The sequence below is a fragment of the Anastrepha ludens genome, chromosome 4 (genome assembly GCF_028408465.1).
Source record: "Anastrepha ludens isolate Willacy chromosome 4, idAnaLude1.1, whole genome shotgun sequence".
NCBI classification, from domain to species: domain Eukaryota; kingdom Metazoa; phylum Arthropoda; class Insecta; order Diptera; family Tephritidae; genus Anastrepha; species Anastrepha ludens.
The window spans coordinates 56,167,892-56,188,376 of NC_071500.1; the positions used below are offsets into that span (position 1 = coordinate 56,167,892).

Sequence of the window (20,485 nt, forward strand, 5' to 3'; positions counted from 1 at the left end):
TATGTGTATATAAAGAATCGTTAAAAAATGCCCCTTTAGGCGCATGTCGCTACTAAATTAGCAGTGTTTACCCCACTGACGCCTACGTTTTTGTTTGTTCACGTGCTCACTTCTTGCAATCTATTGCTTACTTCCAAGTGTAAGAATCTTAGTATAAGTACAGCTACATATATTGCTGAAACAGAAATAGATGCATAATTACTGCGCTTATTAAGTATATGCACGTATTGAAATACATATGTACATACATGCGTATATGCTTGGTAGAGCATAATTCTGTTATATCAGTTCTTGCTACATTTGCAAGGAGCTACAACTGTAAAACCGAGATTTACATTTCAATTGAATATTTATAGGTGAACGGCAGTAGAGCTTCTCCATTTCATAGTAAGTTAAGTCCATTACAGTAAAAGTGGAGTAGAACATGAGGGGTTGTGGCAGCTCATTAAATCCAATAAGTCCTGCTTTGTTTCCCATCGGCATTTTACTTCTGAGAAAATTTGTAAGCCCACCTTTTCATGTTACCAATTTCTTTAAATTGAATGTGTTCTACCATGAAATCAGTAAGCATTAATCTTTTTCCGAATATAATGAACCCACAGCCTTAAATTTTGGTTACTCAAGACTTATTTCTGGAGATTCAATTAAGTGTATTAATGGTTTACAATAATCTACGCAAATGGATGTCAATGGATTTTCCACCTTTATACCGTCAAGTTATTAAGAAATTTATTTTTAATAAATCTTTTACACTTATCTTCAGAAATTGCATTGCAATTCGCCACCGACACCTTGTGACTTTTTTCTTTGGAGGCACGTGAGAAAGAAGGTCTACGCCAACAGCCCAGGGTCGATTCAAGAGCTCAAAGATGGAGCTCGTGAGGCTATCGGGGATATAGGGCAGCCACTTTGCAATTCGGTTATGGAAAATTTCATGAAAAAGATATTGTCCTGTAAGCGTGGTCGTGGTGGTCATTTGCCTGATGTTATTTTCCACTATTAATGGCATACCTTCCTCTTTATAATGAAATAAACATCCGATCATTTATATTAAAAAAGAGCATTTTTTTTTAATATCAAAATAACACCTCTTATGGTTTCACATTATTTTATTACGTAAATTAGCTCCTCTCGGATTTCATTCTATATTTACGAAATGGTTGAATTCCTACGAAATTAACAGGTGTTGCGTGGTCTCGCTAGAGGGAATAAGCTCTAATCCCTTTGTAGTCACCTAAGGCGTGACCCAAGGTTGATTCTTAAGAACTTTACTATTTATTATTTTTATCAATAATTATTTATGTATGTCGTTTCCCGATTCTTGTTCTGCAGAGAAAATATGAAAGTTTTTCAACTGTAAAAAATGTTAAATGTAAAATGCAGTACAGTAGCTTCAGGAGGATGTTACTAAATTATATTGTTGGTACCGTTGCTTTATATAATATTAATAAGTGTTATCATCTAACATTATCCACTAATGCATTACACACGTCTTACTGTTACCGCTGTCACAATACTGTTCCTCGGACTGTTAAACTAACATTGTATTTGTGAGAAGTAGTGTTTTGATTGACAAATTTCAATGATGATTTTGCTTTCACACAAATATTATATGTATGAAAACGATTAAGAAAATAACAAAATGCAGGTTCAGTAACTATTTCGTCACAACTCTTTTTATTCTCATGGTGGATTAACAGCTTGCTGTTAAGCTAACAGTGGCATTTAATCATAACGTTAAAGAGCAAGGAAAGTGATATTTGAATGTTATAACCTATCTCTTGTTCCTATTTCAATGTTTTTGGTGCAGCAATAGACGAGAATAGATGATTTTACATACGTACAACATTTCCATAGGTATATGGCGTGAGCAGTGGTTGTTAATAGGCAGACTCAAAAAATTCAGATACTAAAGCATGACTCCAAACTTCATCTGTAAGCAAGTATTAGTAGATTCTGTAGTTTAAGCTAATGCGAATATAAGATAAACCATACATATTTACACGTATACTCACAAAATTCTAGACTTAAAACTAACGCCAGATAGTGACCAAAGTTGAAAGTATGTAACACAAACATGTACACACATAAATATAAACATATGTATATGTGCATAGGTGCTTGTATAAGTATGTGTATATATATTTTTATTATAAATATATTACATTATATGTACATATGTACCTACATACATATGTGTATAACAAATACCGCCAAAAGTGCCAATTTCGCAATACCTACACGTAGATACATTTATTGACGTCATCAGTTCTGTGTGTCCTTCTAGCTAGTCCTATCAGCCATCCATACATTAACGAAGTTGAGAGGTTGCTATAAATGTTGCGAAAATATGTATGTATGCCACACGCTTCATTCAATACACCTTCATAGCCCTAGGCACGCACATTCCTACACATATTCACATACATATGTACTGTACATATGCGCTTCTCCTAAACCAAAACATTCCACTGTTTACATGGTTATGCATATATATAATATATATAATATACATATATGTACATATGTAGGCTAATTTCGTTAAGTGGGATATGGCGTCGCTGATGGCAAACAGCTGTTGGCAACTGCTGAATGAAATTCATGAATTTACGTTTGTGTATTGGCGGCACCAATATCAATAGTACGACAGCATACCTTTAATTTGGGGGCGCGCTGTACAAGTATCTGTGCGTGGGTAGATGTTACAATATACAAGTAAATATTTAAATATAAAAAATCAATTTGTAGGTACCTAAGCGTTTTCATTGATTGGGATGGTTGAAATGCAGTGGCATACACATACTAACTCACATATATGTATGCACATGTATGAATGTAAACTATTTCCCATATATTCATCTCGTATATGGTTGCAAGTGTGCGCGTACTTATTAGCCTCTAAAATATCTTCATGTTCATACATATTTTCCCCACATTACAATATTTTTCTTCACCGACATTCCATTCATTCATCTATAAACGCCCTAAGGTATGTGTGCATGCTTGTCTCTATACATAAATATGCATATACATGCATATGTATAAATAAATAGTTTTAATAACCAACCATGTGGTTTGAAGCGTTGGCGTGAAAGATATGAAGCACACACTCAAATTAATTACTTTTTTTGTAACAAATAAGGAAGCACTAAATTCGGTTGGGATCGAACTTTTTGTACCCATGTACATTTAAGAAATATTTTATTTCAGACGACTATTAATTTCTCACACAAATAGAGTTATAATTTGTAACATCAGACAGATGGACGGAAATTTCGTTTTAACATATAGAAAGGGGGTGTGCTTTTTATCCGATCACAATCATATTTTTGTCATATCTAAATTAGATGGGGAGCAATACGTGTACTAAGTTCGGGCGAGCTTTTTTAAGTCGTTCTTGTGGTCATTGAATTACCCAAAAGTAAGTGTGGCACCGCCTATTTCTCACAATTTTGTTGGCATCGTATTTAATTTTTATATTAATTGACAATAATGTTGCTTCATTTATGACAAATATATCACTTTTCTCTTTTAATATTGCCATTATATGGTTTCCACCTACCTTGGATGAATATTAATATGGGTAGCAAGTTTATTTGAAACATACCAGTTTGGGGAAAAAGAAATCCATTATTAATAATAATATTAATTTTTGCTAGAGTTTTCGTGCTCACTGACAAACGGACAGAACAGCGTTTGTGAAAAACATAAAATACCCTTGGGTACAAGTATGCGCGGGTATACAAAAAAAGTAGCTGAGTGATTGAAAATAGCATTTTTCACTTCGTATATTTTAAATTTAGATTTAAACTGTTATAAACAAACAGAAATATTTATAATATCCATTGCGGATTTTTGTATTTTTATTTTAGGTATGTTAGTTGTTTTTTTTTCTTTGTTGTAACACAATTCATAAGCAGTTTCTAACTTTGAATGTAAATTTTTCCCAGATGCCATAATATAATCACATTATCCAAAAAATACTAAAAAGACTACGTACCATCCATTTGTACTGCTTTCGAGTTCCCTTACACTCTTCAAGACAAGCAAGCGCTCGATTGAATTCAGGCGTACAAATTAAGTAAAGTGACCAATTAGCAAGTACACAAGTTGTTAGCAAGGTGGCGCAAAATTAATCACCCTACCGGAAGATTTACAATTTTTGGAAATGGTGTCGAGTGTCAATCATATTTGACACTTGTGAACTAGACAGCTACAGTATGCAAACAGACAAGCAATAGAGCGCGTAAAGGTCAACGATTTCCAATACTCAAAATATTTTTTTTTATTAGCAAGAAAGTGATTTAAAACAAAATTGGGTCATTAATTTTACATAGTGGCGCGTGCACCTCTTCTTAGGTGCTGGCGACTTTCTGTGTCAATTGTTAGTGTGTGTCTTGATATTGCTTCCTAAATGGAGGGTCTTATAGTTTATTTTGAAATCGAAAATTGTTCTTAAATAAATACTCACTTGAATTAACAACAAATATTTGTGATTTATAGACACTATGAAAACTAAAAATTTGTCCCATTTCATAAAGAAAATGGAAACTACTCATAGGGAAAGGAAAATACTTCTAAATACACAATAAAATTTCTTTAAAAAGCGAAGTTAGGTACTTCTGCCGTAAACTACTCGTATAAGTTACAGGTCAATCATATTTTGTACTAAGTGAACAGAAATCTGTGTTTAATGAATAAATATTGGAAAATAAAAAATTTGCTTTTACAGTATATGGAAAATAAATTGATGGAAATATTCTAATGATAGAAGAATATTCGGATAATGACTCAGTTCATGACATACTGCAGTAGCTGCTTGAAGGAGGCTCCAATATTCTGTTAGGAAATCGCAGTTACATATATTCTCAGCAAAAGGAGGATTGCTCGAGCACAATTGGTTCACTTAACAAGATCGATATCAGTTTACAAAAGGCTTATATCAATAAGCCATATAACCATACGAAACTCACTGTTTTCGTTTTTTAAAGACTCAACATCATATTAATAATTAATTTCAAGTATTCGTATGGTTTATATAAATACATACAATATTTTATCAACGAATGAAACGCAATGAACTTAATTTTTGTATACATTGTACATACATACATAATTTATATTTGGTGTCAAGACGAACACTCTGTTGGACAGTTCACCTCAGTCCCCTGGAGTTCGTTATAAGCGAATTGCAACGTGCATTTGTATGAATGTGTGTAAATATGTATCATAGTTACACAATTCCCTATAGAAGTGGTCGACCTTTTGCCAAGACTGCTTTTCTTTTACCAACAACTAAATGACTACTTGACATGGGTAGAAATGTAAGCAAACTGTTTTTCATGATATTGTTGTTGCATCATTTGACTCCATTCGTAATGGTTTCGTTAATCCGCACGATCGCTAACACAAACGACAACATTTGTTGCAGCTGTGATATCACTTCAATGTGTATTGCTGTTGTAAAATGTATTTTATTTTCTCTTATAAGTGACTTCATCTGTATGGGTGCATATGGATGTGTGCACACACATTCATAATACATTTGTGTTTTGCGTTTTCTACCTATTCTTTTCTCTCGTATAGAGGTTTCTTTACACCTGTCATTATAAAAGAAAAAACAATTGTAAGTACCACAGGAAACCAGTTTAGTTCATCAATTAATCATTTTTCATAATTGGGAAGTCGAAGAACCACAGTATATATGTATGTATTTGTATATATAGATTCTCCGGCTATGTGGTATAAACTCCTACAGTGGGCGCTCAGAATTCTTAAATAGTTTGCTCGTGAGTTAAGGCTGCCGAATTCTTATGTTAAGTTTTCTTGACGAATCCTAGATAACTTTCCCATTTATTATTCGTTTTTGTTAGACGTCGGATCATTTTAATCAATTTTTTTAATGAGGTATCCCGGAAATAAATACTTGTACCATATGAACGTTTATTTTTTTGAATCTGTTCATAAATACTGTTCATATATATACATAAGTATGGAATACTTTGGACTTTTTATTTATTTTTACAAAGAAGCTTCTGACTTTGGTTTATTTTGGTGTTTTCACTCTTTGTTTCTTCACAATATACGTACAGAATCGAAGGTGGAGAGGATTCAACATACAAGAATGATGGAACCCACTCTCTGATGGGCGCAATCTTGTTTCTATCATTCTTGATTTCTATCATTGGTGCAGTTGAATGAGAGAGATTGAAAATGAAAGACAAAATGCAAGAAGAAGAATGAAATGCACAAGTGCAACGTCACACATATAGCGATTCTCTCAAATTCGCTGAGAGCAAAATATTCTCTTCTTATTATTCTCTCCATAGTGTCTGATATACTTTTGCTTCACAATTAAATCCGCACGCTTCTCTCTTCACTTTATTGCATATGCAACACTATTCAAAATTGTTCGATTAAAGCAATTAATTCCCTTTTTCTGATACCCATACCAATTAACTCCTATTTTCCAAAAAAAATTAATTATTGTATATTATATATATTTTCTTTTTCTGTTTTTAATCTTTATTTTAATTTTTCGTCGGATACCTACATTTCCGTCCCAGTTTTGCAATAAAACAAAAATATTTTCCGTATAACTACATATGAATGCATACACCCGTGGTCAGCTAAATAGGTCAGCTAAATATTTTGACCAATTTATAGGCTGACCAGTTTAGAATTTTATTTTATTTTTTAATTACTATAAAAATATAATTCATTCTAGAGCAAATGTCATATAAATTAAATTTTCAAACTTTCCACAAGATTTATAAAAACTCGGCAAAATTTCTTCAAAACTGCAAACTTTTTAAACACAATTTAATTAAGAACTGAAATAATGTGGGTGTGCAGTGTATGAAGAGAATCTCTACATCTGTACTAGTTATGTAGATTATTTTTATCTACAGCTTATATGAGCACACAACACTGTACGGCATCCTCACTTGTCTTTATTTCTCTCTTTTATTTACGGGTATGCTGAGTCCTTTGATATGTTGCAAGTGCAGCATCACACATAGACACTTAACCACTTAATAAATACTTCAAGAAATTATATTTGAGTGTGTGAGTAATGGAGTCAGCGACACTTACGCACAATTGACATCCGCTGATGGCAGCTGTCGACCGTGTTGTTGATAGAACTCACTTCTCGTTGTTATATTTTTCCAGCAGCAATTTCCCAGGTAGAACCTTCGAAACATCCGGAGTGTTTGTTCTTTGTTTGTTTAAAATGTAATAAGCACAACTTTAGATGATGTACAGGAAACGGAAAATGTTTGCCAGAGTGTAAGGTGTTAAAAACTAAGTATGGAAAATGTACTATAAATGAGTAATCTTATCATAAAAAGTAGAAAATTCATAAATGATAATTGTTGTAGGATTGTGATGTAAGTATGATTGTATGTATGGAACGAAATAGGGAAGGGAACGTAAGCACGCTAACTCGCGTTAAAATTAAAATATTACAATGAAAATGGCTACTCCTATTAATATTTATCTAAGGTAGTTTTGCGAGAGAATTTGGTTCATATGCCCATGCCCGTTTCCCATATTATGGCAATATTAAAAAAAGATAAAAATGAAATATCTATCATAAATGAAGCAAAATTATTGTCATTTAGTAAAAACACCGAATTACCACGCCAACAAAATTTTGAAAAATGGGCTACTTTTGGGTCATTGCATAACCACCATAACGACTTAAGAAAACTCGCCCGAACTTAGTACTCGTATTGCTCCCCACCTCATTAGATACGACATAAATATGATTGTGATCGGATAAAAACCACGCCCACTTTCTATATATTAAAATTAAATTTCCGTCCATCTGTCTGATGTTACAAACTTTAACTCTATTTGTATCTGAGTTTGTTTGGCTTCAAAAATTAATAGTTGGCTTAAATGAAATTTTACTTGAAAATGCATAGGGTTCGGTCAGAATTTAGCACTACTTTACTTGCTTCAATGGAGAATATTTGAAGATGTCAATTGCGAGTACTTCTAATCTTTTGTTTCATTTAAAAGCATTTTTTATAAACCGACATCAAAAACAAAAGCAAACACGAGGGCAAACAATACCGAGTAAATAATTACGACACATTAATAACGAGCACACTCCGCATAACCTGGTTAACAACCTATGAATGTTTGTTAGTATGTACTCGTATAATATGTGCATACACATGTATGTATGCCCGTGTGTGTGTTTGTATTATATATAAACCGTCTGCTAAATTCGCATGAATTGGTTAGACTTTTGCTTGGTTGAGAAAAAAATAAATTGTTTCGTGCTTAAATCCGTAAATGCGCATACATATTCATACATAACATACATACATATGCACTTGTCTCGTAGGCAATTACAGTAAATGTATTTTTTCTTTTAAAAGTCGCCTGCTGATTATATTTCCGTTCTCGTCTGATAATAGTAACGACAAACCAAAAAACTAAAATGCGAGCACATGAGTATTCCTTTTCAAGCCGATAAGCATTTACTCACACACACACACACACGCATGCCTGTTGTGATGTGCACTTTGAATTGAGCTGAGCTGTGGCTTTGGAAAAGTAAATAGGCTTATTAAATATTTAATATATTGTATGTAGGTATGTCTGTACGAAAAATTTTACAATTACTGCAATCGGACACACATAAGAACGTACAATCATAAATATATATATATATACATACATACATACTAAATATAAATTTTTTTACCGACTTATTTAAGAATTATTTTTACTTTTAGTTTGAAATTTTTTGAGTATTGCATTTTAAAATTGCAAACACACTTACTCGTACATAAATGTAAAATTGATTAACAAACAAATAAATGCCGAGTAGTGATCTTTGGCTCAATTGTTTATCAGTATTTTTTTCCACACTAGCATAGTTATTGTAATATGTTACTAATATAATTATTTTTTTTTATAATGAACTTCTTGCTTCTAAAAATATTTTTATGGTTGTTTTCGTTTCATTTTTCTACTCATTTCTGGTTTCAATCCGAAACTTAGAGAAGTCTTTCATAATTATTTGTTGATTTATGCAGAAAAATATTAGTGTACATGTAGATATGTCTATAAACACTACATGTCTTAGCTTACGAGTTCGTATATTTGAATACTAAATAAGTTGCTACTAAATAAGTTCATCTTATTATTATTGCAAAAAAAAATTATAAACTAATATCAAAATAGATCTTCTTTTCAATAGCGGTTAAAATTTGTATTTTACCCTTTGCTGGCATTCTGTGATTTGATAAGCTCATGGAAGGCTCGAGAAATATGATTAGGCGCCACATTGCATTAAGCGGTACGCCTCTTGTCCTCACGATCCCAGTAAGAGCGCAGTAAGTTATCAATGGTCGTTTTCCCGTTACTAACTGCGTGAAAACTGAAGTGAAACTTGTTAGTTCAGAGCCAAGGCAAAGGGCTAAAATCATAATCGCGATTTTATTATATTATTTTTTCGGATTTTGGGCCATATTTATTCGCCCTGCTTTGTTTCATATTACTTCTACTTATTTCACTTTAAGCTTAACTAAAAAATTTTAAAGACACATCAATTAATAACTTAATTTATCGAGCTGAGGGTTTAATAAACTTTTGTGAGATTGAAAATGTGTTAATCGGCGTGTTAATCAGTTGATATCACAATTTTATGAATAAGAATGAATAAATGTATAATTAAATAGCGAGTTAGTTATTTTTTTAAATAAATGTTTATAGTGGTATTGGCTTCTAAATACTGTTGAAAACCCAAAAAGAAAGAAAAATTGTAAATATTTTAAGTTGAAATAGAAAAAATAACAGAGTTTAAAAAAAAAACAAAAAAAACAAATCAGTTGGGAAACGGCCACTCCATCTAAATTCTACGGATTTTTCCCCAATTTGATTATAAAATTGGTTTGTTCGTGTACACACATACATTTATACTGTTCATATCTTTCAAAGAAAATTTATTGCGAACGCCGTAGCCGAATGGTTTGGAGCATGACTACCATTCGGGAGTGTGTTGGTTTGAATCTTCGCGCGTGGAACACCAAATTAAAAAAAAAAAATGTTGTTTCTTACTTGTACACCTCCGAGTGTATTTCTACCATGAAAAAGCTCCTCATAAAAAACACCATCTGCCATTCACAGGCGGCATAAAACTGTAGGTCCCCCACAAACAGTGTAGGAGCTCAGAAACCCAACAAAAGTGTGTAAGCGCCAATATATACCATATGGTACATATGTATGGTATGTAATTATATACATTTACTGGTATGCCTTGAATAACCCGGAACCAATTAATTCAGAGATAACGCATCGCGGCATTCAATGAAATTAACTTCAAAATTTGAGGCCTATAAAGATTAATTGCGAAATCTATTTCTATGTATTTTTAGCTGCATGTTTGCATTAAAGTTAAAAAATAAAACTTAAAAACTTAAACTTTGAAAAAAAATTTTGATCAGTTTGAAATCTCTATGAAAGTTAAATTTGGCATTACAGAATAATAAAATGAAAAACCATAATTTTTTCAAATAAAAAAACTTTTTCAAATACTATCTACCCATAGAAAACCGATAGCACGTAATTGAAAAAATGTGTTGCCACGAACTAAATCTTCATTCGACAAATGCTATCAATTAACTTAAAAAATATTATATTCTATTGTATTATACAAACTCATATACACATACATATATGTGGGTGTATTTACGAAAAAACACTTCAAACGAAAACTTTACGCGTGCTGCCAATAAAACGCTCTGTTAAAGCCATAATCACTGCATATTATACAGTAGGTTCTGTTTTTATGCGGTTTTGAAATAGTGCGGTTTTTTTTAAATTACAAAATGCATGTCGACCTATCGGGAATTGTACATATAAACAAGATTCTAAACCAGCTAAGCAAAAACTCATCACAGATTACATCAGAAATGCTAACCCTACAAGTATGGAAGATATATAAAGATATAATTTTCAAAGATACAATATTTTGTTTATGCGATTTTATTTAATTATTTCAGATTCATGCGGTCTATGGAACGTATCTATAGTAATAATATGAGACTAGTGCCCTTTTTTATGCGATTTTATTACATTATTTCAGATTTATGCGGTTTTAGCATTTGAAACGTGTCTATAGTTTTACTATAGAACTAGTAGCTTTTTTTATGCTGTTTTTTCTTTATGCTGTTTCTTGCGGAACGTATCTACCGCATAAAAACAGAACCTACTGTAAAACAAAGTCGCTTTTTCTGTCCCTATGTCCCCTTATACGCTTAAATCTTTAAAACTACGCAACGGATTTTGATGCGGTTTTTTTTTAAAGATAGATTGATTGAAGAGGAAGGTTCATATCTATATAATGTGAAGAAATATATAAAGGGGGCGTGGCAATCGGTCAAAATGTGGCAAAAAAACATAAATTTTTTGTTTTCACGGCCATAAATCATAAACGAATCAACTAATTAAAATGAAACTTTCTTGAAGTTTAACTTTGAAATATTTACTTTCGTTCTGCATCAAAAAACATAATTGATTTATTTGTTATTTAACCAAAATTGTTTAAACAAAAGCAGCTCTTTTTCCAAAAAAGCTGTTTGTGTGTTTGTTCGCTGTCAACCGAATGAAGCAATAGGCGTTAAGCGATAATCTCACCACACCTCATTAATTTTGAATTACATCGTATGGTGACGTATGTATGTATGTATTTACGAATCGCTCGCATTATTTCATTTCGGACATATGTACATATGTATCTATGTATGTACTGAATTCCATGTAATTATATGTACATACAATTTTACAGCGAAATAAAACGCTATTTTCACGTTCTATATTAGTAAATCGCACATAATTAAAATACAGTTTATAGTTACATTACAATTATATACAATAGTTATATTACAATTTATAGTTTTTATTGATTCGGAGCGCGTTTAGTTTGCTATCGATTCCATACAATAACATTTTTTGTCATTTACTTTTTACGACAACTAATAGCTTATTTTCGAAGCGATTTCAACAAATGGGTACAATATTAATCCCTATCCAATTAAATACCTTAAATACATTGTTGTTTTCATATAGATCTATGTATATGGCTCTTTACAGCATATAATTAAAAACAATATTTTTCAAGATATTTCATCAGTAATTAGTAATTGAGATCTACCGGAAAAATTGCGTTAGCTGTTGCGTCATCCGGCATTGCCGCTACTCTTTTGGAAAGAGGCCGAACCACACATTCTACAATCAAGCACCCGCTGAAAATCGCCACCGATGATGATAACAGCGTCTGTAGTGTTTCTAGACAGAGCAATACAGGAAAATTGATGCGTGACTGCTCATTAATAGTCAGGGACGAAGCTACCATGTCAAACAAGACGTTTGTGGAAGCACTGGATAGGACAACACGCGATTTGCACAACAAAAATTCACCTATGGGTGGATGTACAATTCTGTTCTCAGGAGATTTCCGTCAAATACTACCAGTTGTGACTCGAGTAACACGTACTGACGAAATAAATGCTTCGCTAAAAAGATCCCACCTTTGGTTGCATGCCAATAAATTAGAGCTTAAAACTAATATGAGGGTTTCGTCATCTTCACGTGAGAACAGGCTATTTCCAGAGAAGCTGCTAAAAGTTGGCAATGGAGAATTAACACAAAGTGAGGGAAGGATTAACCTAGAAAACCTTTGTGTTTTGATAGACAACATCCAAGAGTTAATCAACAATGTCTATCCTGACATTGATAAGATACGTTATAAGACAATATCTTGGTTTAAAGAAAGAGCTATTCTGTCACCAACTAACGAACACGTAGATAAAGTAAATAACTTGATTATTTCAAAGATTGATACGCCGACGAAAATATACTACTCGGTCGATTCTGTTCTCGATTTGGAAGAAGCTGTTCATTTTTCTACAGAATTTCTAAATTCTTTGAACCCGTCTGGACTCCCTCCTCACAAAATGGAGCTGAAAATAGGTTGTCCTGTTATTTTATTAAGAAACCTAAATCCACATAAACTTTGCAATGGCACGCGTTTGCTGGTAAAATCACTGAAAACTTTCATAATAGAGTGCACAATACTGACAGGATGTGGTACCGGAGAAGATGTATTGATTCCCCGAATCCCTCTGATACCATCGGATCTACCATTCCAATTTAAACGCTTACAATTTCCGGTAAAGACATCTTTTGCAATGACCATTAATAAATCTCAGGGTCAAACCTTCAACGTTGCAGGCTTAGATTTGAGTGTTGACTGTTTTTCACATGGCCAACTGTATGTCGCTCTTTCAAGAGTAACCTCTAGAGAAAACATGTTTGTATTGTGTAATGACAAGAAGGCTATGAACATTGTATATAAAGACATTCTGTAATATATTAATTGTTGTAAAAATGAAATAAATACATACGTAAAAATGCAAAAAGTAAATATGTAAAAGTGTAGGGTATGAATTTAGATATTCCAAAGATAGCAGGAAATCTTCATGCTGTAAAGAAAGGGGAATTGTGTTACTCCAACTTTAACGCGTGCGGGCTACGGGCACTAACGAATAAGCCAAAACTACTGGATCGATTTTAATCATTTTTTCAGTGAGTGACATAGGGTATATATTTTATACCCGCGCAAAGCCGGGCGGATTGCTAGTTAAATATATTAGGCAGTGGCGCAATTAGAAATCGATAGATTACACCGTGTAACACAAAAAACTTATTAGTTGAGTTTATGGTGGTGCTTTTCTAGGAAAAAGTTTTTTGACTTAAACACCTAAACATGTTCTTTAGAATAATATTATAATAAAATATAAATGTCTTTAATGAAGTACCAAACCTAATATTAAAGTTATATTTCACTCTGGAGTGCTTACTTGTTAAACAAAAGTTCTATAAACTTTAACACAATATTATTGTAAGCATTCTAAATGGACTTCCTCAAATACCTATACTTTTATTTCACTCCCATTATCCAACGTGTATACTTTGTACTGATCATTTCGAGTCACTTTCAATTTGTCATACAGTGCTTACAAAAACAAAACCAAAAATACAACTCAGATTAAGAAAACTCATCAAAGATCTGTTATGTGGCAACAAAACGAATATCATGTCATGCATCCAAAAACTTGATAGAAAATGAAAATGAATTGAAAACGTAGCCAACGCCCCCGAATTGACGTCATGTCCGGTATTGCGCGCGAGGCAGAGCAACGCAGCAGGCGATCAGCAGAATCGATTCGAACAATTGGCCTCTTAAACTCAATGGCTGTTATTCGCAAGAAAACAACATAGCAAAACAAATACATATGTATGTATGTATGTATGTATTAAGAACTAATGGATTCATAAATGAAACGAGTAGAGGCTCAACAGTCTGTTGGTAATCATTTGCCTTCGATTGCCAAGGAAAGTGACTATCTAACACTAATTATTTGAAGCATAAATTTGTATAAAGCGATTTACATTTATATTTATTCATTTAGAGTAGAAATGAGTGGAGAGCATACTGGCCTTTGGATAGCTTCGCACGTGATGGAAGTGACTAGGTGCTTTTATTATTTAGGTCTTGTTTGACTATGAGTTGCGTCATTTTCATCATAGTGTCATAGACTAGCCTATTGACTTCAGTATAGTTAATTATATTTCATAATCATATACCTACTATGGGAAAATATGTAGACCGTGTTTCGAAATTTATAATTTCTTTATAACATATCAATGTTAACCTACCACTGTAATCCATCTACATAGGTTTGATAACCATCTCTGTAAAGCATTGTTGCTAACATTAAGTGGAACTTGACTACATTTTCTGGTTTTACTAACGAAATAACGAAGGCATTCGGCATTTGGTTAAATAGCCATAAATCAAATCCTTGTTCCTGTTATAATTTTGTATCGGAGTCGGTGATTACAGATATCTAGTAATTGAAGGAGGTTTATGACACACAATATAATTGTATATATAAATCATGTAATTATTTAATACTGTTATGCTTTTTAATATTTTAGTTTTGTTTGATTTTTGTGGTTAAGTGAACTTCCTCAAATAACGTTTTTATGAGATTTTTGTTATTAAAAGATTAAAGACGGATTTAATTCAAACTTTGTATGTACGTACCATAATTTATAATAATCTGTACATGCCATAATTTACCATAGTAAAATTTTCTTTTCTGCAAATGGAAAACCTATAGTTTTATTCGCTTTAGAACAGCAGATGATTTTGCAAAAATATCTCTAGAAAAATATGTTCTAGGTCAAACACAAAACTTTTTAATGTTTTTGTTTTTTAATGATGGCAAATACTAAAAAAACAAAAAGCGTAGCATATCTATAAAACAAATATCCAAAATATTACCAAAAGCATTTTTTCTAATTTACTGGACACAGCTCCTTCTCCATTCATTTCGATACATAAAGAAGATACAGAAGATATTTCTCATTAAAGATTGTACCAAAAGTTCAAAAATAGAAAATCAAATTTTTAAAATGCTAAAAAATTAAAAAGTGATATCTCAAAATATCGGGTGTTTTTTTAGCTGCGTGAAAGCTATCGATATCGGCAGCACAGAATGGCAAACTGTGTTGACATTTCTGTTCAGTAAGGTTTGGCAAGTCATTATGAATTGTTTAACGCCAGCACAACGATTCCAAAATGTGGAAATTTACTTTGAAAAATAAAAAATTGTTTGCGAAGTTCATGGCGCACGGGCGACATCATCGGTCTCAATTTATTTCAAAACGAGGAAGGAGCTGCCGTTACGGTGAATTGCGAGCGCTATCGAGTCATGCTTACTAAATTTTTATTTCCAAAAATTAATCAGCTAAACATCGACGACATTTGATTCCAATAAGACAGCGCAACTTGCCATTGACGCCACACGGCCAGATTTAATGGGAAAAAGTAGTGGAAAATTGGATTGATCGAATGAAAGATTCATTCCAAAAAATATGTTTTGGTATTTTTGTATTATCCTTTAAAGTTCTCAAGCTCTTAAAAAACAGCCGAAAAAACAAATAAGCCTTCTTAAAAATAAAAAAAATAATTGGCGCGTACACTTCTGTTAGGTGTTTGGCCGAGCTCCTCCTCCTATTTGTGGTGTGCGTCTTGATGTTGTTCCACAAATGGAGGGACCTACAGTTTCAAGTCGACTCCGAACGGCAGATATTTTTATGAGGAACTATTTCATGGCAGAAATACACTCGGAGGTTTGCCATTGCCTGCCGAGGGGCGACCGCTATTAGAAAAATGTTTTTATTAATTTTGCTTTCACCGAGATTCGAACCAACGACCTCTCTGTGAATTCCGAATAGTAATCACACACCAACCCATTCGGCTACGGCGGCAAGCCTTTTTAGGCAATTAAAATATTAACAGTTAATATAAATACCATATTAAGCATTTAAATTAATAATTTTTATGCAGGCACCCTCAGTTGTATTGCAAAAAGGGATTTCTTCAAGCATTTTTTTGCATGAAACATTGAACATTTTAATAGAAGCTATTTAGTATCTAAATGAAAAATATTTTGAGTGCAATTTTTTTACTGAAATTTATATCCAGTAATAGTTAAAAAAAATTACCTAATTTTTTTCAGTAATCTGTTAAAGTTTACTGGTAATGCAAATTCAATTTCAGTACTAGTAAAATTTTATCGATTACTGTTATTTTTAATACACTAAATATATAATGCAGTGTGCCTATCTATGCCGGATATCATATTCAAAAAATTAAATGCCACATCCATACCTGATTAAAATGAAAAAATTTATTCCAACAATATTTCTGTTTTTTTTTTAACAATTTAAGTTCTCAAGCTCTTACAAAACACCCGATCGAACAATAGAACTCGTTTAGTTACCTCGCCTCTTCAATGAATTGCCTCGAAATGGCAAAATAGTGCATTCAAGCCAGTGCTTCGATATTTTACTATCAATAAATGTACGTTAATTTTTATACAAATTTTTATACTTAAAAAGAACTAATGCAATCATCAAAATACCTTCAATTGCTCCTGATTAAATATACTCCTTCGTCGTTTTTAAATAAATAAATATATATTTGTATGTATGTATGTTTAATGCAAGAGCAAACGGAAACAGTAAAAACATGTTGTGGGAAAAGTCAACAACGACAACGTGCGCCTGATTAAATGAAAAATATGTAAATGCTCTTGCCAAATTTCATTCGGTATTTATGTGCATATATACAAGTATGTACTTATGTATGTTTATCCTCTTCCTCAACGTAGCATTTTATATTTTTAAACATTTCGTGCAATTGTTGCTATTTTTCAGTTCTTTTTTAATTTCAAATTATCTTTTTTTGACTTGTTATTTTTGGATATTTTGATGCTTATGAGCGTTTACACTTGCGCATGTGTTTGTGTTTGTGTGTGTGTATATGTGCATGTGCTTTAGTACATGGCATGTTATGTGCGCGCTCTTAAATGAATTCATTAATAAGAAATTTCGTGTAGCACATTAACAACAACCGTAGACGTAAATGCAAAAAATATACATGCTTATATATATGTACATATGTATGTATGTATAATTGGCGCGTACACCCTTTCTGGGTGTTTGGCCGAGCTCCTCCTCTTATATGTAGTGTGCGTCTTGATGTTGTTCCACAAATGGAGGGACCCACAGTTTTAAGGCGACTCCGAACGGCACATAATTTTTATGTGGAGTTTTTTCTTGGCAGAAATACACTCGGAGCTTTGCCACTGCATGCCGAGGGGCGACCGCTATTAGAAAACACTTTTTCTTCATTTTCGTGTTTCACCGAGATTCGACCCTACGTTCTTCCTGAATTCCGAATGGTAGTAACCCACCAACCCATTCGGCTACGGCAGCCATTCATTCAAAAAATCATTTGTGAGCTTTTACTCAAAGTTTGATATTTCAATTTTTTTTTCTTTAATGTACCGGATTAGGCGTGTCGAAAATGTGCCACAGAAAAAATAAAAAGTTGACTAAAAAGAACTAAATTTTTTTGGTTGTATTTAAATTTTTCTTAATTATGTATTTATTTTCTTTTCTTTTTGGATTGTTATTCTCTGCCTTTGCCGGCCAAACGTCAAATATTCCATTCATTATTTCGGCAGACAATATGTTAAATCGATAATTAAAAAAGCGAAAACAAATAAATGAAAGAATTTATGAATTATACAACAAAAACATAAACACGCGCAGCATTCACCGCATTTATTCATATACATATGTAGGTACATATACATATACATACATATGTATATGCATGTGTATATTGGGGTGTTCAATAATCGGCGCTCGACCACATTCCAATCAAATGAACTCAAATCCAAATACATACATAAATACGTGTGTAAGTACATATATTTGTACAAGGGTCGTTTGAAAAATCTGTGCAAAGTCAGAGATATGGCGCATATCGAGGTTATGTTTAGTTAGTAAAATCTCTTGGAAGAACACAGAAAAACTTCCAGCCAGATCGGTAAATTTCGTTTGAATCGAGGAAGTCAAGTGGTTTTCAAAAACGTCTTTTTCCATCACGACAACGCATCAGCAAAATTAATGAAAATAGGACTCGAATTCGTTTCACATCCCCACTATTCTCCAAACTCGGCTCCCTCGGATCCTTCGGACTACTATTTGTTCTATAATTTGATTAAATGACTGGCGGTAAAAATTTTTTTTTTCAAACGATCAGGTGATTGCAGGTGCCTAAAAGGAGACTATATCGAAATATAAAAAAGGTTTACCCCAAACAATTGACTAGTTTTTATTATCGCGCAGACTTTTCAAACGACCCTCGTATGTATATATGTAGCCACAAAAGAACCAAACAATTAATGTACCAATACTCGACAGTCACTTCAGTGTTCAACGCATGTTACTTAAGGATGTATGCCCACATATTGGTAAAGGTGTATCTGGTCAATAAAAACAAAAAAAAACTTGGAAAGAAATTTTAATACTTTAAAGTCAGAATCAAAAATTTATTATTACGTCGATTTTTCAAACATACATATTTACATACATATATATACAAGTGCATGCCTGTATATGGTACAACAGAAAGAGGCTCCAAACTTTGGGAAGCCACCGAAGGCGCCAATTACCGGGTAGAGGACGGCATCAACACTTTGTTTAGCTCTCGATTAGTTCTTGCATTTTTTCACAAAACCTAAACACTATAAGACAACACATTTTTTGTGGTTGGGTAAACAAAGAATTTCTTGTGGAGCGTTTTTTTTTAAATATCCACCCTCTACTCAATTGGCTGTAGAAAATAATTTGATTGAATTTCACATGAAAAATTTTAAAACATTTTGTTTACTCATTCACCTTGAACACCAAAAACGCGCTTACATACGGTTATATGTGTATGTGTATATGAATATATGTACATATATTTCTATAAGCCCTGTAAGAAAATTGGGTGATCTTGAATTGGTGCCTTTTCCACTCACTTTTTTAACACTTCACTTTTCGAGCTTTTCACACAGGAACAAGGACAACGTTTGCGTTATGAAACCCTTACTCTCAATTATACTTAATAAACTTCAAAGGACATATTTTTAATTTCGTAGATTTTTACAATGAAGCTACGCAGCTTAGTTATCAGCTTTTTGGTTTATATAAGAAATTTTTTAAGCACTTTTGGAACATGAACTTATTACAGAAAACAGAACTCAATAAAACACTACGGTTCAACACAGTTTACATATAAAAAAATAGAAAATCCTTTGTAAGCGAGAATTGCTTAAAAATTGAGCAATCAAAAAAGGAGCGAATTTATGTTTAGCGCCCTTACTTTCACGAGATCATCTTCTCCCAATAGGGTATTTTCAAGACTATATGTACATCATATGTATGTATATGTGTGTAAACAACTAGTAAAATATTTCGGAAATCGCTAAGTATTTATTAAAATTTTTTGTTTATTAAGTAGGGAAAAATGTTGAATTATTTTTGGATTAGCGCAAAATTATGCATTGTTTCAGCTGTGAAAATAGATGAGTACAAATGTAAAGTACATACAAAAGTACGATTATGTATGTTTCTTCATATATGGGTACGTTCGTAAAAGTATAAAAATTTATTATGCTTAGATTTTCTTAATAAATTCAACTGTAAAGCTTGCAACAGATATCATCCATTACTATCATATCGTCAAGCAAAGAGTATTGAGTTCAGTTCGGTTCGATGCTAAACTTTTTGATAGAAATATTAGTTATGATCTCGGTATATTTATTATAGAGTATTGAACTATTTCTCTTCATCTTCCTTGTTGGTAAATGGTAAGCGCCTAAGTGATTTTGGCCGGGTTCCTCCACTGTAATATAGATATAACGAAAGTACTTTGCCGGCGAAGTCGCTCGTCCACCACAAACCCGACATCGTATTTGAATTGATATATTTAGCAACTATGATAGACGCCTCGTCCATCGCATCTTTTGGGTGGTGGTAATGTCAGCCTTTA

At 32.7% G+C, this 20,485-nt stretch overlaps 1 protein-coding gene across 6 annotated transcripts in view; it reads left to right on the forward strand.

The window, feature by feature from the left end:
* The window catches only part of LOC128862414 (protein sprouty), a 67,880-nt gene that overhangs the window by 37,277 nt on the left and 10,118 nt on the right, over positions 1–20,485 (forward strand). The window lies entirely within an intron of this gene.